At 36.5% G+C, this 19,078-nt stretch overlaps 1 protein-coding gene across 4 annotated transcripts in view; it reads left to right on the plus strand.

Annotated features, from left to right (window-relative positions):
- Nucleotides 1-1,114: 1,114 nt before the first annotated feature.
- LOC106874566 (ligand of Numb protein X 2) overlaps nt 1,115-19,078 on the plus strand; it is an 84,462-nt gene continuing 66,498 nt past the window's right edge. For 2 of the 4 annotated variants that reach the window (XR_016243681.1, XM_089360048.1), the window contains exon 1: nt 12,835-12,968. The gene's annotated coding sequence lies outside the window, so the exon portion shown is untranslated. Of the gene's footprint in view, nt 1,236-12,834; nt 12,969-13,284; nt 13,834-19,078 lie in introns of those variants that run through there. The other 2 variants (XM_089360050.1, XM_089360049.1) reach the window with 2 other exon arrangements.

Below are 19,078 nucleotides of genomic sequence, written 5' to 3' on the forward strand. Positions count from 1 at the left end.
ATATATATATATATACACTCTTTTACTTGTTTCAGTGTGCGTGTATGTGTGTGTCTCTCTCTCTCTCTCTCTCTTTGTGTCTGTCCCCCACCACTGCTTGACAACCAGTGTTGGTGTGTTTACACACTCGTAACTTAAGAGTTTGGCAAAAGAGACCAAAAGAACAAGTACCAAGGTTAAAAAAAGCAAAAGTACTGAGGTTGATTCATCCGATTAAAAATTCTTCAAGTTAGTGCTCCAGTGTGGCCTTAATCTAATGAGTGAAACTAGTAAAAGAAAGAAGATATAAAATGAGTATGGTTAAGAAGTTTGCACGGTTTCCGGTTCATTCCATGCATGAGGCATCTTGAGCAAATATCTTTTCTGATTGACAAAAGCCTTGTGAGGGGATTTGGTATACAGGAACTAAAAGTTAAGGATTTCTTTCAGCTATGTGCAAAGCGTTAATAAATATTACCGAGTACCCCTAAACCATACGCAGAGGTTGGATACTCATGCAGGGTTAATGAATACCCAGTGAGCGGCAGCGTTGCCGGCAAAAACGGCAACGTTGCCAACAACACACCCGCAACAGCAACTGCGACGGCCGCGGCGGCAGTTACGCCGGTAGTGCGTCAAGAAGCAGCGGCAGCTATGGTGGCAATAACAACAGCACCATCATATGTGTGTGCGTGGTTTCTTTCTTTTGACATTGTGTGATCGTTGTAAATAAATGTCATGCATTTACCATATTACTCTTACTCTTTTACTTGTTTCAGTCATTTTGACTGTGGCCATGCTGGAGCACCGCCTTTAGTCGAGCAAATCGACCCCAGGACTTATTCTTTGTAAGCCTAGTACTTGGTCTCTTTTGCTGAACCACTAAGTTACGGGGACGTAAATACACCAGCATCAGTTGTCAAGCGATGTTGGGGGGACAAACACAGACACACAACATATATATATATATATATATATATCTACCAAATCCACTCACAAGGCTTTGGTCGGCCCGAAGCTGTAGTAGAAGACACTTGCCCAAGGTGCCACGCAGTGGGACTAAACCCGGAACCATGTGGTTGGTAAGCAAGGAACTTACCACAGAGCCACGAGAGATATGCAGTAACAGTACCGAACAATAAAGTTTATTTCCCAACAGAATGTGGCAGTCCTCCACGGGACGATGTTACTAATGTTTAGCCCCGGAAAAACATCTTTGCCAGCTGGCTATCGACACACAGTTTGTGTCCGTATAGGTATGTACATATATGTATGGATATATGCATATATTTATATATTATTTATATTATATATATATATATATATATATATATATATATAGTGTCTTTCTTATAGCAGATGATCCTCTTCATATCTGCAGAATTTTCTCCAATATTGTAGATATCACAAAGAATGTTGGAATGTTGGCTCTTGTATGTTGGTTTTATATTATCCTTTCTTTTACTTGCTGTTATTGTTCCTTTGTCATATTTTCCCTCTATCACCTCACTTTCTCTGCTATTGCTTCAAGTTTTCGATTTCTTCTGTCCCTCCCAGCTGTTGAATGTCTCTTGACTCTACTGAGCTCATCTACTCTTTTACAGGTTTCGTTATTTATTCATTCTTCAGGATGTCCAACGACAACTACTCTCCATACCAATAAGGTTTGGTAGGGTTGCTAGCCAGTTTAGTCGCACTTGGCCCAACCATTCAACAGTTTATACTGGGTTACACGCACGCACACACACACACACACACACACACGCACGCACAAATACACACGCGCGCACACACACACACACACACACACACACACACAGTACAACTAGTCATCGCAGAAAACAAGTCATAAGTAGGTAGGAGGGTAGGTACATAATTTGAGACCGCCAGTAACAAGTATCAATAAATAGTGAGATTTTGAAATCATTTAATCCGTACGTTTCAGGTTTGCGTAATATATGACAGGAGGTGTATCCATTACGTAAGCCATATTTTTGAAATGCTTTAAGATTACAATTGAGACCGACCTTACCATTGTTAACTTTTTAGACGTTACAGTAAACCTGGGTACCGGTTCATATTGGCCCCGCCGCAAACTAAAACGGAAGGCTGTCGTACTTTAACGCAGCCCCCTGCCATCTACGTATTCAATAACCTAGTGAAGGGTGTCAATAAGAGAATTTCGAACCTGTATTTCAGTAAAGAAATTTTCGACTCTGCAGATCCTGTTACAATGAGGCTTTGGCGTCCAATGAATTCAAGGACCGCATCTACTAAATGACGGATCCTAACACCCACAAAAGGAAACGGCACTGTAAAGTCGTTTGGTTTCTCCCACCCTTCTCACTCAATGTCAAAACTTACATGGGAAGGGTATTTTTTAGATTACAGGACAAACACTTCACAGTCATATAGAATCAGTCATTTCTTTACTAGACACAAGTTAAGGATTTCTTTCAGCTATGTGCAAAGCGTTAATAAATATTACCGAGTACCCCTAAACCATACGCAGAGGTTGGATACTCATGCAGGGTTAATGAATACCCAGTGAGCGGCAGCGTTGCCGGCAAAAACGGCAACGTTGCCAACAACACACCCGCAACAGCAACTGCGACGGCCGCGGCGGCAGTTACGCCGGTAGTGCGTCAAGAAGCAGCGGCAGCTATGGTGGCAATAACAACAGCACCAACAATGTGTCCGGCAGTGGCAACAACTGCGGCACATATATCGAGTGCATCAATAACAGCAACAATGGCAACGATACAAGCAGCAGAAGCACCGCCACCGGCAACGGATTCGGCATGTGACAACAGCACCGGTAACGATAACGATGCAACAACAACAACTGTAATACTACAAGCACTAAGGCAAGGGTTTTCAAACTTTTTGACTTGCGGACCCCTTTATATTTTAGGCCTTACCTTAGGGACCCCCTTATAAACGCTTATGAAATTTATACATAAATATTTGCTTAAAATAACATATTTTTACATTTATTTATTTAACAGTATTTAACAAATAGGTTTATTGTTAATTAAAAGGTTTCGATTAAAAAACATATATAAAATCAAATTGCCCATAAAAAGTATTTGCTGTCCACGGACCCCCTGTCTTGTCCTTGCGAACCCCCTGTGGTCCGCGGACCACAGTTTGAAAACCCCTGCACTACGGTACAAACAGAGAAATACGCTGGTTCTACAGTGGCCCATTCAAGTATCGTCTTAGCAACCACAGGTCCTCCTTGTGTATACCAATGAGGAGCAACAGTTTGTCCCTGGTTAGCAACGTATAACGTTTAAAAAAGGAAGGTACGCCATACATAATTAAATGAAGGCTCCAAGAACAACCAGGACCGTCGTGCACCAACGAGAGCAAACGATGTAAGCTTTACTTGGCCGAAAGAGCAAGAATCCTGAAAAACTCATTTGACTCGGTGACCTTTTTAAACTTAAGAAAAGGGGTATTTAGCCATTGCCTTCATCGGAGGAAATTCTTATTGAAAACATAGTTTGCCGTCTGGGAAAAAAGTTGCCGGCATAAATGGAACTGATCGAAGGGGGATAACTCCGCCTCGTCCAAAGTTTTGGACAGTAAAGTTTCATTAGGAAATTTTTTTATCTATAAAATTAACTGACCACGACGTTTTCCTCCCTCCAATTGTAGAGTTGTATTAGCCTCCGGTTAGGTGCTTTATATGAGTGAAACCAATGTTCATCCTCTGACCAGTCATAACGAACAACCTTTTAGGGTGTGCTTCTTTTCGGATATATGAATATATGAATTGCTAACTGATATATAATATATATATATATATATATATATATATATATATATATATATATATATATATATATATATGTATATATATATATCTTTCGCCTGCTTCAGTCGTTAGACTGCGGCCATGCTGGGACACCGCCTTCAAGAACTTTAGTCGAATGGATCGACCTCAGTACATATTTCTAAGTCTGGTACTCATTCTACCGATCTCTTTTGCCTTACCGCTAGGTTACGGGGGCGTAAACAAACCAACATCGGTTTCCAAGTGGTGGTGGGAGGCAAACATAGACACAAAGACATAGATATATACATAAATTAAATATGTATACGACGGTCTCCTTTCCGTTTCCGTTTACCAAATCCAATCACAAGGCTTTGATCGGTGCGCCCGCACACACACACACACACGCACGCGCACGGTTGTGTGGTAAAAAGCTTACTTCCCTACCACATGATTCCCACTGCGTGACACCTTGGGCAAGAGTCTTCTACTATAGTCTCAGGCCAACCAAAGCTTTGTGAGTGGATTTGGTAGACGGAAACTGAAAGCCCGTCGTATATGTATAATATATATGTATGTGTGTTGTTTATCTTTGTGTCTGTGTTTGTCCCCCACCCCGTCACTGCTTGATTACCGGTTTTGGTATGTTTACGTCCCTGTAAACTAGCGGTTCAGCAAAAAAGACCGATAGAATAAGTACTAGGCTTTAAAAATGTCCTGGGGTCGATTTGTTCGACTAAAGCTTTTCAAGGCGGTGCTCTAGCATGGCCGCAGTCAAATGTCTGAAACAAGTAAAAGAATAAAAAATAAACATTCAATATTAATGAATTTTCCAAAATGAATATATAAATAAATAAATGAGATATGTCATCCAACATTTAAAAAATAGATAAATAAATGCAAGGGGGCCGCTATTTGTTCGTGCCGGTTGCCGTCGAGACTTCAGCAAAATCGGATAACTGCAGCCCGTCCGAGAAATGAGCCCCGGGAGGTTGATGGCCACAGGACTACAGACGATTCTCTCCTCTCTATATCTCAATTTCATTTTTGATCACTTAAAATTTCGCGAGTCCTCTCCCTTGCATCTTTTTTTTTAATTACCATTAAAAGTTATTTTTAGTTCACCACTTTGATTAGATAACCATCATCGAACAGGCATAACCGTAAAGTCAAAGGCATTCTAGATGTGTAGAACCATTTCTCTCTTTCTTTCTCCTTTTTTAATTTAAATTTTTTTCTTTTGGCAATGGGTTGACTACACTCAGTGTGTCCTGTCTTTATTTATGATTTGAGGTAGTCTTGACTGCTATTTCCTGTTTATTTGTTATGGTATAGTAAACGCGTATCGAACCCGGGATTACAGGGATGCTTGATTTCTGTATTATCACAACCATGTATATAAATCAATAAACAACTTAATTTAGATTCAGACCTATTTTGTTTTAACACAATTAAAAAAAAAATTATTGATATCTCCATACATGCATATTTATTTGCTATTAACACAGCATGGACGTATTCTAAAACAATATATTGAAGTGTATTTTGAAAGCAAATGTAGTCTTGCTGCAGAAAGAAACTGCGTTCGTCGTAGCCTTGTTTAGATAAGAAGCTGTCTAATAAGGCGGTGAGCTGGCAGAATCTTTAGCACGCCGGGAAATTTGGTTAACAGCATTTCGTCCGTCGCTACGTTCTGAGTTCAAACTTCGCCGAGGTCGACTCTGCCTTTCATCCTTTCGGGGATGATTAAACTAAATACCAGTTGAGCACTGGATTCGGTGTAATTGATTTAGCCCCTCTCCGAAGCTGCTGGCCTAGTGCCAAAATGTGAAACCAATATTTTGGTATGTTTTAATACCTCACATCCCTAAGTTTAGTGATGCAGCAATCAAAATCGCAAGATTCCTGAATCAGGCGGTGCGGTGTGTTTTTGAGCAAAAGATTTCATTTCAGTTTGCTCCAGTCCACTCAGCTGTAAACGAATAATCCTTCGACGGGCTGGCATCCCGTTCAGAAGCAATGTTGTGTTCTCGGTCACTTATACACCATGGAAATCGTGTAACTGGCCCCAGGAATTCTAGGACTCGCGACAGTAATTTCTTCAGCTTTATCCCCTTGATGCTGATAAAAGAAACAAACATCCCATAGCGTACACTAGTCTTTATTGAAAATAATAATCTGATATAATTTAGATAATTAAATAATTACATATTTAACACGTATGTATATACTACATACATAATACAAAACCACATTAAAATCCAAATTCCAAATCGGAGAAAGCACAAATATGAGCGAAGAAAAAAGGGAAAAGAAGAAAGAAAAAGAATGAAAAATTGCTTCAATTGGTCGCATACCACAAGATTCAAAGGAGCCTACTGAAGCAAGCCAATACACTCAAGGCATTACTGCAGTGGGTAGAGAGGCTAAAGTGTTTGAACAGCCACGCCCTCTTACGGGTATCCCCTGATATATCGGTAAGGCGAGCCGCCAAATGTTCGTCGGTGCACTCAAGCGTAAATTATTTTGTATATTTGTATTAGTTTAAGGATAAAGAAAAATTACTAATATATAAAGTTCCACATGATAATTATGTCGCATCACAGTACTCCGATACAACACTACTGAATGTTTGATATTTCGCTAAGAAGAAAAGAACTGGGAAAAAAAAATTGGGTACATATATATTCATGTATTTTGTAATTTTCATGCATTAATTTGTAATTTTGCCTTTGAAAATTTTGCTTTAAACACAAGGGAAATATTTTGTTGTCTTAAGAAAGTCATTACGCCAATAACAATAACACAAAATTTGTTTCGACACACGATTTCATTTCAAGAATCTTGCAAACCAAAGAAAGAAAAGAACAAAAACGAAAAGGTCTCAAGGGAAATAATTAAGGATTGCATAACTTTCACTTGTTTCTAAAAGAAATAAGTTACGTCCCATTATTTCAATTTTTTTTTTTCCGGTGTACATAGTTCAACAACGTACATGTTGAAAAGATTAAGCGTTTGCGCCCGAGTAAATCTATATTAAAAAAGAAAAAGGAAGAATTGCTTTGAGATTTTTGTCATGGATAAAAAGAAGAAAGTATTTTAGATTTTTATCAAATGTGTCATGTGTTTCAGTTGCTTAAAAAAAAAACGATTTAGTCATGCTGAAATATAAGGAAAAATAAATTGAAAAAAAATTAAGTCAATTTTTTCTTGATATCATTTCTGAAGTTCACATGTTTTTTCTTACAAAAATCACATTATACTTGTGGTTGGTTTCCTTCTGACTGTTGCTGGGACCCTAATTGTTCTTTTAGGGGCTATGGTCAGTGCTATATTATTGTATACAAATGTAAAGTTACTACCACACACTATAAATCCTGTAACATCGCTGTTGCACTTCCAGATGGTAAGGGTCTTCCTATGATGCTGACATGCAGTGTCTGTGAAAGACCCTGCCTCAGTAAAGCTGGACTCAAGAGTCATCTTCGTAGTCATAAAGTGAGACAGATGATTGACAACCAGGCTACTGGTGGTGGTGCTACACACCATACTAATCATATCTGTCGGGTATGTAGACGGGAGTGTAATTCGGTGGGAGGACTTAAACGACATTCAAAGGTACATGATGCCCAGTTACAACTACAGCCGGCTATTGCCGGTAAAGGGTTTAGCTGCCAATTCTGTACAAGACATTGTAGATCTTTAGCTGGGCTAAAAAGTCACATTCGATCACAACACTGATAACAGTTAAGCCTCGTGGAATAGCCATACTCGATAACGAGGGGGTAACCATCATGTAGTATGTATGTATGTGTATTTGTGTTTCTATGTCTTGATATTGTGCACTAGGCAAACATCAGTGTCATACAAGCGGTGTTGTTGGCAACATTCAAAACATGCTCGGCCGCTGAACTATTGGTGTCCAAAGGATAAGGGAAAATGTTAACTAGCCCGGAAACAGACGAGGATCAGTGGCAGAAATAGCATCTGCTCAGAAAATTTGCTTGACTTCTCCCTTGAGGCAATTCTGTAATCTATTACACTCATGAGTCATTTCAAGTGCCCCATTAATAATCATCTTTCAGTATCACTGTCCGATCCTACTCTGTCAAGGAAATCACTTTCACTAAGTTCATTATCACAATCTGGGTCAGAATCTGATGCACAAGTTTCAGAATATCCACGAACTGACGGGGAATCACTTCACTCTCTGTCCACTTCAGCTTCATGACTCCAGCTTCCATTGTCCAGCCATGTTCTTCGTCTGGTTTAGGCACTGAAAGCTTTTCAATGTTCGCGAGCTTCCATATCCTGGACTGGAAGTTGCTTCGCCGAACATGTTGCTCGAGGACGTTTCTACATGGGGGGGGGGGGCAGTGAAACAAGATCGAATTGCTTAAATCTTGTGGATTCATCCTTCTCACCTCACTTTGCTCGCAAGATTGTGAACCGCAATGTATTAACCTTTTTTTGTCCTTTTGTCTGGAATGATTCATATGTTTCAACGACTTTCAGTCTTTTCACTTTCCCCTTCCCTTTCAAGGCACTGGTACTATCGCACCCGGTGAAGGCATGATAACCTAGCAATGCAGAACAGAGAACAGGCGCGAAAGATATAACCAGCTTGGTCACATCGATACAGCGTCGTGTGTTACCCTTTCCAGTTTCAAACAGAATTTGAAATCCTTTCAGGAATCTAGCGTCGTGAAATAAGATGAAAAATATGTTTGAATTGGGACTCCTCACGCGAACGGATTTGCATCTCTGTTCTTTGGCATACATGCGAAACAGGATCACACGAGTGTCAGTTTCTTTCTGTGAAGATTCGAGAGTGCATTTGTTGACAGAATGTGTTACGTCCATCCGATGTCAACTGGTAAGCTTTTCCTTCACATACCAGTACCATCTCATGTCCAGTGAGAATGTTGGCAGACACCTCACTCCTCCAAGTTGAGAGCAAAAGTTGAATGAACTGTCTTGTTCTCATCATTTGCAAGAAAGACTTTCCAGTCTTTCGGACGCCCTGTTTTCTCACCACTCAGGATGAATTTATCTCTGACACCTCGTCTGTTTCGTTCCACCCCTTTTACAGAGTCTTCTTCGTACATATCAGTGCTAAATATGACAGGTGACAGGTGAAGAGCAGATCCCAACACCTTACGAGATATTTCCCCGAATGTTTGCGAAATCTCAAGCAATAGAACGTTTTTAACCATACCGCCTTATTTGTGCTTCGTGAATGTGTGTTAAGGAGTTTTCTTCCCAACCACATGGTTCTAGGTTTAGTCCCACTGCGTGGTACCAAGGCAAGAGTCTTTCACAATAGTCTAGGACAGACCAAAGCCTTGTAAGTGGATTTAGTCGATAGAGACTGAAAGAAGCTTGTTGTGTGTGTTTCTCTCCACCACCTCTTGACAATCGTGCTGGTTTGTTTAATTCCGTAACTTGGTGGTTCGGCAAAAAAGACAGTTGAAATCAGTTTCAGGGTTATGAAATGAGGGTTAATTTCTAGTTTAGGATCCGGTGACGCCGAACGGAGGGGTGGGGAGAGGATTCGGAAAATTCATACGATCCAATTAAAGGTAAATTTTGATAAGTGTACCCGCGCACGTTTCGCTAAGAAAAAAACCCCCCTCATTTACCTTAAATCGGATCGTGTGAATTTTCCGAGTCCTCTCCCTCTCCACCCCGTTCATCAGCGCGCATTTTTTTCCTTTTCGTTTACTACACATTATTATACACCTATTACACTTTTTTTTTTCATTTTTGTGACTGGGTGTTAAAGTTGGGTTATCGGATCGTGTGAATTTTCTAAGTCCTCTCCCCGCACGTTCGTCGGCGCAAATATATATATTTTTCTATATTTGTTTAGTACACATTATTTTACACCTATTACACTTTTTTTAGTGTGAAAGTTGAGTTACCGTATCATGTGAATTTTCCGAGTCACCCCCACCCGTTCATCAGCGCGCATTTTTTTTTATATTCGTTTACTACACATTATTTTACACCTATTTTCTTTTTCATTTTTGTGACCGGGTCCTAAACTAGTGATAAACCGAAATAAGCACTGGGGTGAGTTCGTTCGACTAAACCCCCAAGTAAAAGATAAAAGATACTTCAATTAAATTACATAAAGTTCAAAAAATGTATTACTGTAGTAGTGCAATATGAACATCATCTACCTACCTGTTTTTCACTTGTGAATATTTCTCTAAAATTCTAAAGAAAATAATTCCTTTCAAATGACAATTTTTTTTGGCCCTGTCTTCCCCTCTGTTTGGCTGCAGATAACCTGATCTTACGAGTATTCCAGTTGGTCGGGCCAACGGAACAGCCTGCTGGTGAAATAAACGTGCAAGTGGCAAACCACTTCATAGACACGCAGAATGTGAAATACAGGTACTACTCATTCTTGCCAGCTGAATGGACTCGAACAACGTGAAACAAAGCGTTTGATGAAAGACATAATGTGCTGTTAGGAATCGAACTCACGACCTACGACCGTGAGCCGAAAACCCAAACCACTAAGTCATGCGCCCTCACTATATTCATCATTATTATTTTGACATGCACATTTTAAAAATAGCAAGTTACAAATCTGTAAGTAGAAATTCTTTTTAGGGTAACAGATAAAGTGTGAAAAAAAAAATCGTTAACTTTTTTCACAAAATAGTCTTTTGGGATCTTTTTTAAAACGGGGGCCACATTTTTCATTAATGTTTTACGTAGTGTTTTTGGTACCGAAAGACTTTCAAACTTCGTATACTTATCTATTTTGTGTTATAGAACAGAAAAATATTTTTGTATTCGAATTTATTTCATGTAAAAAAATTGTCTTATTTCGATAATTTCAACCAATCACTGACGTCCATTCAGCCGATATACATTAAGTGCCGACTACATAAACAAACGATTCTTCGTTTTATTTGCTTTTTTCATTTTAAATTTGCTTTAACCCTAACCCTAACGTTAGGGTTAGGGTTAATTGTTTCAGAATCGTTTGTTTATGTAGTCGGCGCTTAATGTATATCGGCTGAATGGACGTCAGTGATTGGTTGAAATTACAGAAATACGACAACTTTAACATGGAATAATTTATGGATTTCTTTTTTTTTTAAGAAGACTAAGAGAAAAAGATGTTTTATATGACACATTCTACCAGTGTTCCAAGTTTCAAAGTGTTTCGTTAATGAAAAATGTGGCCCCCGTTTTAAAAAAGATCCGTATTTTGCAATATTCAAAACAGAAATCCAGAAAAAAATTTTTTTTCTTAAAAATAAATAAAAAATTAAAAATATTAGCAAGGTATAACTACAAATAAGTTCGGTCCCACCACTAACTTCAGATTAGATTATGATTATATCAGAATTTGATGTGAAAAAAATAAGGGGCGATTGGAGAGATGGATAATTCCCATATCTCATCAAAACGAATGAGGAAACAATGTGTGAATTACCCGATACTCCTTCCGTTTTTCTTTCTCAAATTCCGATAAGGTTGCAATCTATAGAGATGTATATGTAGAAAAATTTACTAATAATTATTCATTTTTCAGAATGTTTATGAGGAAATAGTCGAGGTTTGTGAATTATCCGAAACTCCTGTACCCTCAACCCAGCAAAAAAAAAAAAAAAAAAATTAAAAAACGAAAAGAAAAAAGTTTTCTCCATAAAATTCCGATTGAATCGCAGTTTACACCATTTGAAACGTATCTTTGGAAAATTTCGTTAAAAAACGCTTGTTTTTCAGAAAGTTTTGAAAGAAACAAAGTTGGTGTACGGGCGGGGCACACAACTGTAATTACACTTTTTGTATTAATATCTATGCATCATATAAATCAACTGGATTATCAGCTGAAACGTCTGTGTTATCTGTTTGTAAGAGTTTGTTGAAACATATTTTAAGAAATGAAAATAGAAGCATACATTTAATTCAAATAATTTAAACATTATATATATATATATATATATTCGATAAATTAGCTATCAACTACGTGTTTTATTTCTCTGGAAACGCTGGGTATCCTTGTAGTACAAGAACTATTTGGAAGCATTTTGCATTTTACAAGAATCTCGCAGTAAAAAGCCAAACATCATAGGTTATCTCATTTTAATGTTTTACTTCAAGAAATATACAGATCTAATTACGTATATAACATGTATGATAAATGAATCATACAAAACTACATTAGAATACAAATCCTAAACAATAGTCATGATTCTTCCAAAAGAATCACACAAAAGAAAGATAAAGAAAAAAACAAAGGGGAAAAAGGGGAAAGGCAAAAAAAAAAAGAAAATATTCAGTAATTATTGAAAATATTAAAAGGAAAACAAAGTAGTATATATTTTCGAGTTCCCGAAAAATGAGGTGTATTTATTTTATCCGAGATTGCCCCCACCATTTACGGCAAGAAACTATTCTTTCTTTATCATTATTTTTATTATCTTGATGGATTTAACTGTTTGAAACTGGTTAAACTTAAATAGAGCACACCATCAACAGATTGAAATTCTAATCCTATTCTGCGAGTCCATAGATCGGCGCACTTAGTCGGTCTGCAGCAACTCGAATAAATATGCTAAGCTAAATAAATATGCCTTGCACAATGTTTATTAATTTCATACCAAGGTATCAGGACATATCTAGTTCGAGAAACATAGTTGAATAAATTAACTGTAGATATTAACTGATTCAGGATGAATTTGAATTCCAAGCCCAGAAGAATACATTAAATGCAGTAATTCCTGTTTTAGCCACCTTAATACTTCTCTAGTTATATATAGTTCAGTTATATGATATATCAAGGTGGTATATACATATATAACATACACACACACACACATATATATATATATATATATATATATATATACACACACCACCACTAACATGTTAACTATTGTACCACTACTAAATAACAGGATAACTAATATATACCATCATCAATAAATTAACTTATACATACATATACATATATATATATATATATATATGTGTGTGTATATATATATATATATCACCATCAACTACAAACAGGTTAGATTTTCTAGCAATGTTTGTTTAAGTTTCTGGAGTAAAGGAGGTAGTACCGGAAGTAGTGTTCATCTACGGGAAGTGACGTATAAAAGACACTTCTTTACCGAAAATTATTTTGTTTCTTTCCTCGATTCTTGTTTTACCGCAATCTTCCTCTCTCCCCAATGTAAGTATTGATTTTTAATATTTTACTATTCCAAATGCTTACAAAACTCCACATGTGTGTTCCTAGTAATTCATGACTCTCAGAAACATATCTGTACTAAATAATTAGTTTCTTTTATTTTTTTTCTCCCTCTTTAACTGCCTAGAAATCTTTCTGTAATTGGATCCATTCTTCTAAAGAGGAGCTGGAAGCCCCGACTACTACATATTTATGCTAGTTGATCCACTTAGCAAACTTACTCAAGCTCTACTTTGTTAGTTCAATGATATGATATGATAAGGTGGTGTAGGTTAGCCTAGATATTTGCAGTGACTTCCTGTAATGACGGTTTTGGAGGGCTGCTACCTTTCCTTTTAATTTTATCTCAAGGTACACATTTTCCCAGAGGTACACACGCGCGCGCAACTTTTACTTTTTATTAAGCTGTACTCCGATGTTCATTGTTAGCAAGTTTAGCACTGAAATTGTAAACATTAGCTCCTTTTTGCGAAGTTTTCATAATAGCGCACTTTTGTACTTCGAGGAGACGATCCTATAAAGAGTACATTGCATTATAAAATATATAGATCCATATGTTACACTTTTTGTTAAATATATATCTATATTGAGACCCTGTTCGGTTCCCTATATTATTTGCTCAGTAACTTTGAACTATATTCCCTTTTATTGACATAACCACTTGATATTCAATAAGAAAACATTTACTGAAATGGTCTGATCTGCCAGTTCTGCAGCAAGATTTGACATCGAACTAATCTCAATTAGTTTAAAAACTAAGAAAGAAAAGGATGAATGTTACATCACTGCCATCAGTCGTCAGTTACAGAAGTATTAAAGTAGATCTTCAGATTTTCTGCTACTCATTGTAAGTTGGCAAAGTTCTTGCCGGTCCATTCTTTGATATCTTCCAATCTTTTCCTATCGCAGCCATCCACCCATCTTACAAAAGGATGGTTTTGTGTACAATCATGGTATTTATGTATCCATATATGTTAGTTTCCATCTTTTTCTTTGCTGATGAGCAAGTCATATTAAAGTGTGGTTATGGGTGTACATTCTGTTTGAAAGTTTCTCGTTCATGTGATATGTGTTTGCAATTGAAAGAATCGACTTATTTTCTCAGTTGGGTGAATTTTTCCTTGGCTGCTTGTTTCCACAATTTTAATAACCTCCCCAAATTTGCCACCAAAAATCTTTTAATGCTTGCTGCTGCAACCCCCAGTAATTATTTTGAAATTTGGTACTTTTTCTATCGGTCTCTTAATGTCGAAAGCTGCAAAAACATCACAAAACTGCTACTCAGAGTTTCACATTCCCGTAAGTCGGGTTGTGATCAAGAATGGAATAAAATTGTGATGGCACGTGTAATATATGATTTGATATCAAATCATATATTACATGTATCATCACAACTGTCCAATGAACTGGAACGTGAAACTCTGAATAGTAGTTTTTGTGATGTTTAGCAACTTTAATTAAAAAAAAGTGTATATATATATATATATATATATATATGTGTGTGTGTGTATATATATATATATATATATATATATATATATATATATATATATATATATATATATATTGTGTATGTATGCGTACGACAGGCTTCTTTCATTTTCTGCCTACCAGATCCATTCACAAGCCTTTAATTAGTCTGGGACCATAGTAGAAGATGCTTGCCCAAGGTGCCATGCAGTGGGGTTGAAGTCAAGACTATATGGTTGGGAAACAAGCTTCTTACCACACAGATGTTTCTGTATTTTTTATGTTTTGTTTTTCATTGAACTGATCAGGCTTCTAATGAAGTCTTTGGGTGAAATATTTCTATCTTTTGTAGTAGGCACTTAAACTATGTCCTTTTTGTGGGCATTGCTATGATTTTGGTGGAAAAAATCAGTTTTTTAATTTATCATTGTGGTGATAGTGGGGAAAAATGACTCAGTATGAAAAAGGAACAATAACATCATGATCATTTACTGTTCACTTTTCGATGCTGACAGGTAGATTTTCTACAGCCGAGCACCTTTCCTGTCACCAACCCTCACCTGTTTCTAAGCAAAGTAAGTCTTCCCAGTCATGTTTTACATGGAAGATTTGAAATGAACAACCTCACTTGTATGACGGTGATACTTGTTTACAGCCACCATGTGGTGTAAAAACAAGAATATATGCAAATACACACATATACTAGTTCTAGAATCTTCTCAATAGAGATTACTGTATATGTCTCCTCTTCACCTTGGTGAAATCTTTGTTGAGGAATGTTACATGTGTGTGTATGTATGTCTATATGTATTTATGTAAAGCCATCCATCCATCTATATATGCCAGCATGGAAGGCGGATGTTAAATGATGATGATGATGATGATATATAACGTAAAGGAATAGGGATTTGAAATCCGGGCAGATGCCTTGTTAGCACTCTGATATAACCCAGATCCAGCTGGCCAACACATGTCAGATTGGAATCTAATGTAGATTTAATGAGAATAATACTGTAAGAAACAAATTTTGAAGATATATAATTCTCCATTCTTCTTTATGGTGTGTGTGTGTGTGTTTTTATATATATCTATCTATCTATCTATAATATATAAAGATGAGGAAGCGTGTCTGTCTGTGTGAATCCCTAAAACTTGAGAACTATACAACCAATTTCATTCAAATTTTACACATGCCTTACTTAGGGTCCATGTAGTGTCATAGGCGAAAAAAATTTTTAACTTCTTGCCTAGTGTGATCCCAGAGCAATATCATATCTCCTCAACTATTTCAGTATTACGTGTCAAAAGTGAAAGAATGGAAACTATTATTTCACATATATACAGGCATACATACATATATACATACATACATATAATATATATATATACATATATATATATATACATCTGGATAAATGTATATATATATAGATGTGTATGTATACATGTATATGTTTAGCTGTATATGTATAGATGTATATATATAGATGTACATGTAATATGTACATATATATATATATATATATATATATATATATACACATGCATACATATATACACCCATACACACACACATATACATAGGTGCAGGTGTGGCTGTGTAGTAAGAAACTTGGTTCCAAAACACATGGTCTTGGATTCAGTACCGCTATGTGGTGACTTGGCATGTGTCTTCTGCTATAGCCTCAGACCAACCAAAGCCTTGTGAGTGGATTTTGTAGACAGAAACTGAAAGAAATCAATTGTATATATATATATACGATTTACATCCCCATAGCTTACTGGTTTGAGACAAGAAGAAACTGATAGAATAAGTACCAGGCTTATCAAAATATAAAAAAGCACTAGGCAGTGTCTCATATTTTTGTTTGCCCACTCAGTTGTAGCTATCAATCTATCTTTTTTTGTGTGTGTGTATATATATATATATACATATGTGTGTGTGTGTATTATATATATATATATATATATATATATATATATATAAAATACACACACACACATACATGTATGTATATGTGCATATTCATATCTATTATGTAAAAGTCAATGTCCTATTGTGTGTTCATGTGTTACTTATACATTCGAAAACTACTGCACCGATCCTAATGAAATTTGGAACTCAAAATCCAAGCCTAGGGAGAAGGGTAATGCTGTTTGTTTCATTTAATTTCATGGACCAAAATTAATGAATGGATCCTTATGACATTTGGAACTTAGATTCAATGCATAAGGCCGGTATAATGCAGTATGTTTGGTTTGAATTTGAGATGGCTTAAAGGGGGTAGAACCCCAATGAAAATTCATAAATTTTCGATGTTGATGAAATTTCAACCATGGGTAATTGACACACACCAAGAAGTATTCTCAAAGTTTCCACTTCTCATGAGGATTCTAAGACCCCCTAATGGGGACTTTAACTCAAATCTTAGTCAATTTTTATGATCCAAAACTAGGTCAAAAGTACTGAATGGCTCTTTATAAAATTTGGAAATTATATTCTATGCATAAGGGCCATAATCCCCATGAAAATTCATATATTTTTTGCTGTTGATGAAATTTTAACCATAGATATTATACACAAATGAAGTAATATTTCTAAAATTTCATCTTAGAAGTTAGAAAGACCCCTTCATGGGGTCGCTCGAGCATAAAAGATGAGCGTTATTTGTAATTCAATGGTACAACAGTGTAAGAGTTTGCTTCGAGATATACTTAGATTGTGATTTCTGCAATGTGGTGCATAAATTGTCAAGTAAATGAGAGACATCTTTGCTTCCACTGATTCAGTTGCAAAGTGTTCAGTAAAGTTATTTGGTTGTAGACCTCCTTTGAGTCTGTTTATTACCACTGGGTCACACATAGTCCCCCAATGTTTAACATTGATTTCAAGGCCTTTCCAGATGAGTGACTGGTTATTGAAAGACATTTATAGATTGTAAATTTATTCTGTCCAGCTACCTATCAGTGTAGTGGACATTTGCAAACTCCAGAGGTGACATTTTCATTTCCCCTTAGTCCTCACATCACACAGTTGTTAATGTTTGAGTTGGGTCACACCCTTCCAATTGCTATAGATCCGTGATGCATCTTACGGCTGTGCCTGTCACCTGTACAGTGAGGAATCCTACATTGGGGAGTAGTAATGACTAGGATAGGATAGCTGACTGCTTATTGTGATCATTCGTCTTTTGGTTTCCTGTAGCTTTGCTCTCTTTTACAAACCCAGTGAACATACATATATTTCCTATTTTAAAGAAATTTGAACAATACATATAAGACCCAAGTTAAAAAGATTCTCAACAATTCAACTTCTCTGGTTGACATTAAGACACCCACCCCCAATAGGGGCCTTAACTCCCACATTTTAGAGCTCCATAAACTCCATTTTTCAGGAGCAAAATCCTTTTAACAGGTTCCATAAGACTGGAATTTTGGAATCTGTGCATAAAGATCAGTAGTATGGGATACATGTGTCATGTAAAGAGGGAAAGAACCCTCATTGCAATTTTGATGAAATTCGAATCATAGGTATTCCAGTTCATTAGAGAAAATATAACAGAAAAGTCTAATTCTTCAATTGCATATAACACGGACAACGTCAGGTATCTCTGCTAGTATATATATATATATATATATATATATATATATTATTTTTATTATACTTATATATGTATGTATGTACACACAAGCACATACATATTTAGTGTTCATTGTTGCAAATGGGTACTCAGTATAATAAAGATTAATAGCACACTATATAATTTGCCTGAAGATCTTGTGTATCCATAGATGAAACTCAAACTAGCAAGAGACTCAACCAAAATAAAATATAACCTCACCACTCACACACACACACACACACACACACACACACACACACACAAACATATGAGGGAGTTTGATGCCAGTACTCCCCTCTGTTTCTCATGCTGCATATGTAGGACCTTCTTGGATTGTACATAGTGGAATACAAGTGATGTTTGAAAGTATTGGTATTTACTCTCTGCTTATCTCATAGCAAGCTTACTATATATAGTATTCAGTACATAGTCCTTTTCTCGTAGCAAGCTTACTATATATAGTATTCAGTACATAGTCCTTATCCTTGAAAGATAAAATGGTTCTTCTCTCATTGTGCAGTGATGACCTGTTCAAGAATTTGAAAGGCTTTCATGTTGTGCCACTCCTGGGATTTTCCAAGTGTAGTCATTGTATATCTTTCCTGTCAAAAGTACCTAGAAGTAGAATGTCAACTTCTAGTATTTCAGTTTGTGCATGAAACTAATTTTCATTTTTTAGAGTAGTTAGATTCTTCTGATTTTGTCATAAGCTTGACATTACTAGGTTACTGAATACTAATATCATATACAGTACCAATATAATTCATCTAATAATGGTAATTTCTTGTGGAGTTAATTGCTAATTCTTGTTGTAATTTATGTCCTGTATCTATTTCAGGGATTTTTCTGAGCTTTCTGCACTCAGATGTTTGTGCCAGCTCTAGAATATACTAAATAGAGATCACTGTATATACCTTCTCTTCAGTTTGGTGAAATCTTTGTTGACGAATATTGCATGTGTGTGTATGTCAGTATGAGTGTATATTCATCCATCTCTGT

The sequence above is a fragment of the Octopus bimaculoides genome, chromosome 11 (genome assembly GCF_046866305.1).
Source record: "Octopus bimaculoides isolate indiv1 chromosome 11, ASM4686630v1, whole genome shotgun sequence".
Classification (NCBI taxonomy): domain Eukaryota; kingdom Metazoa; phylum Mollusca; class Cephalopoda; order Octopoda; family Octopodidae; genus Octopus; species Octopus bimaculoides.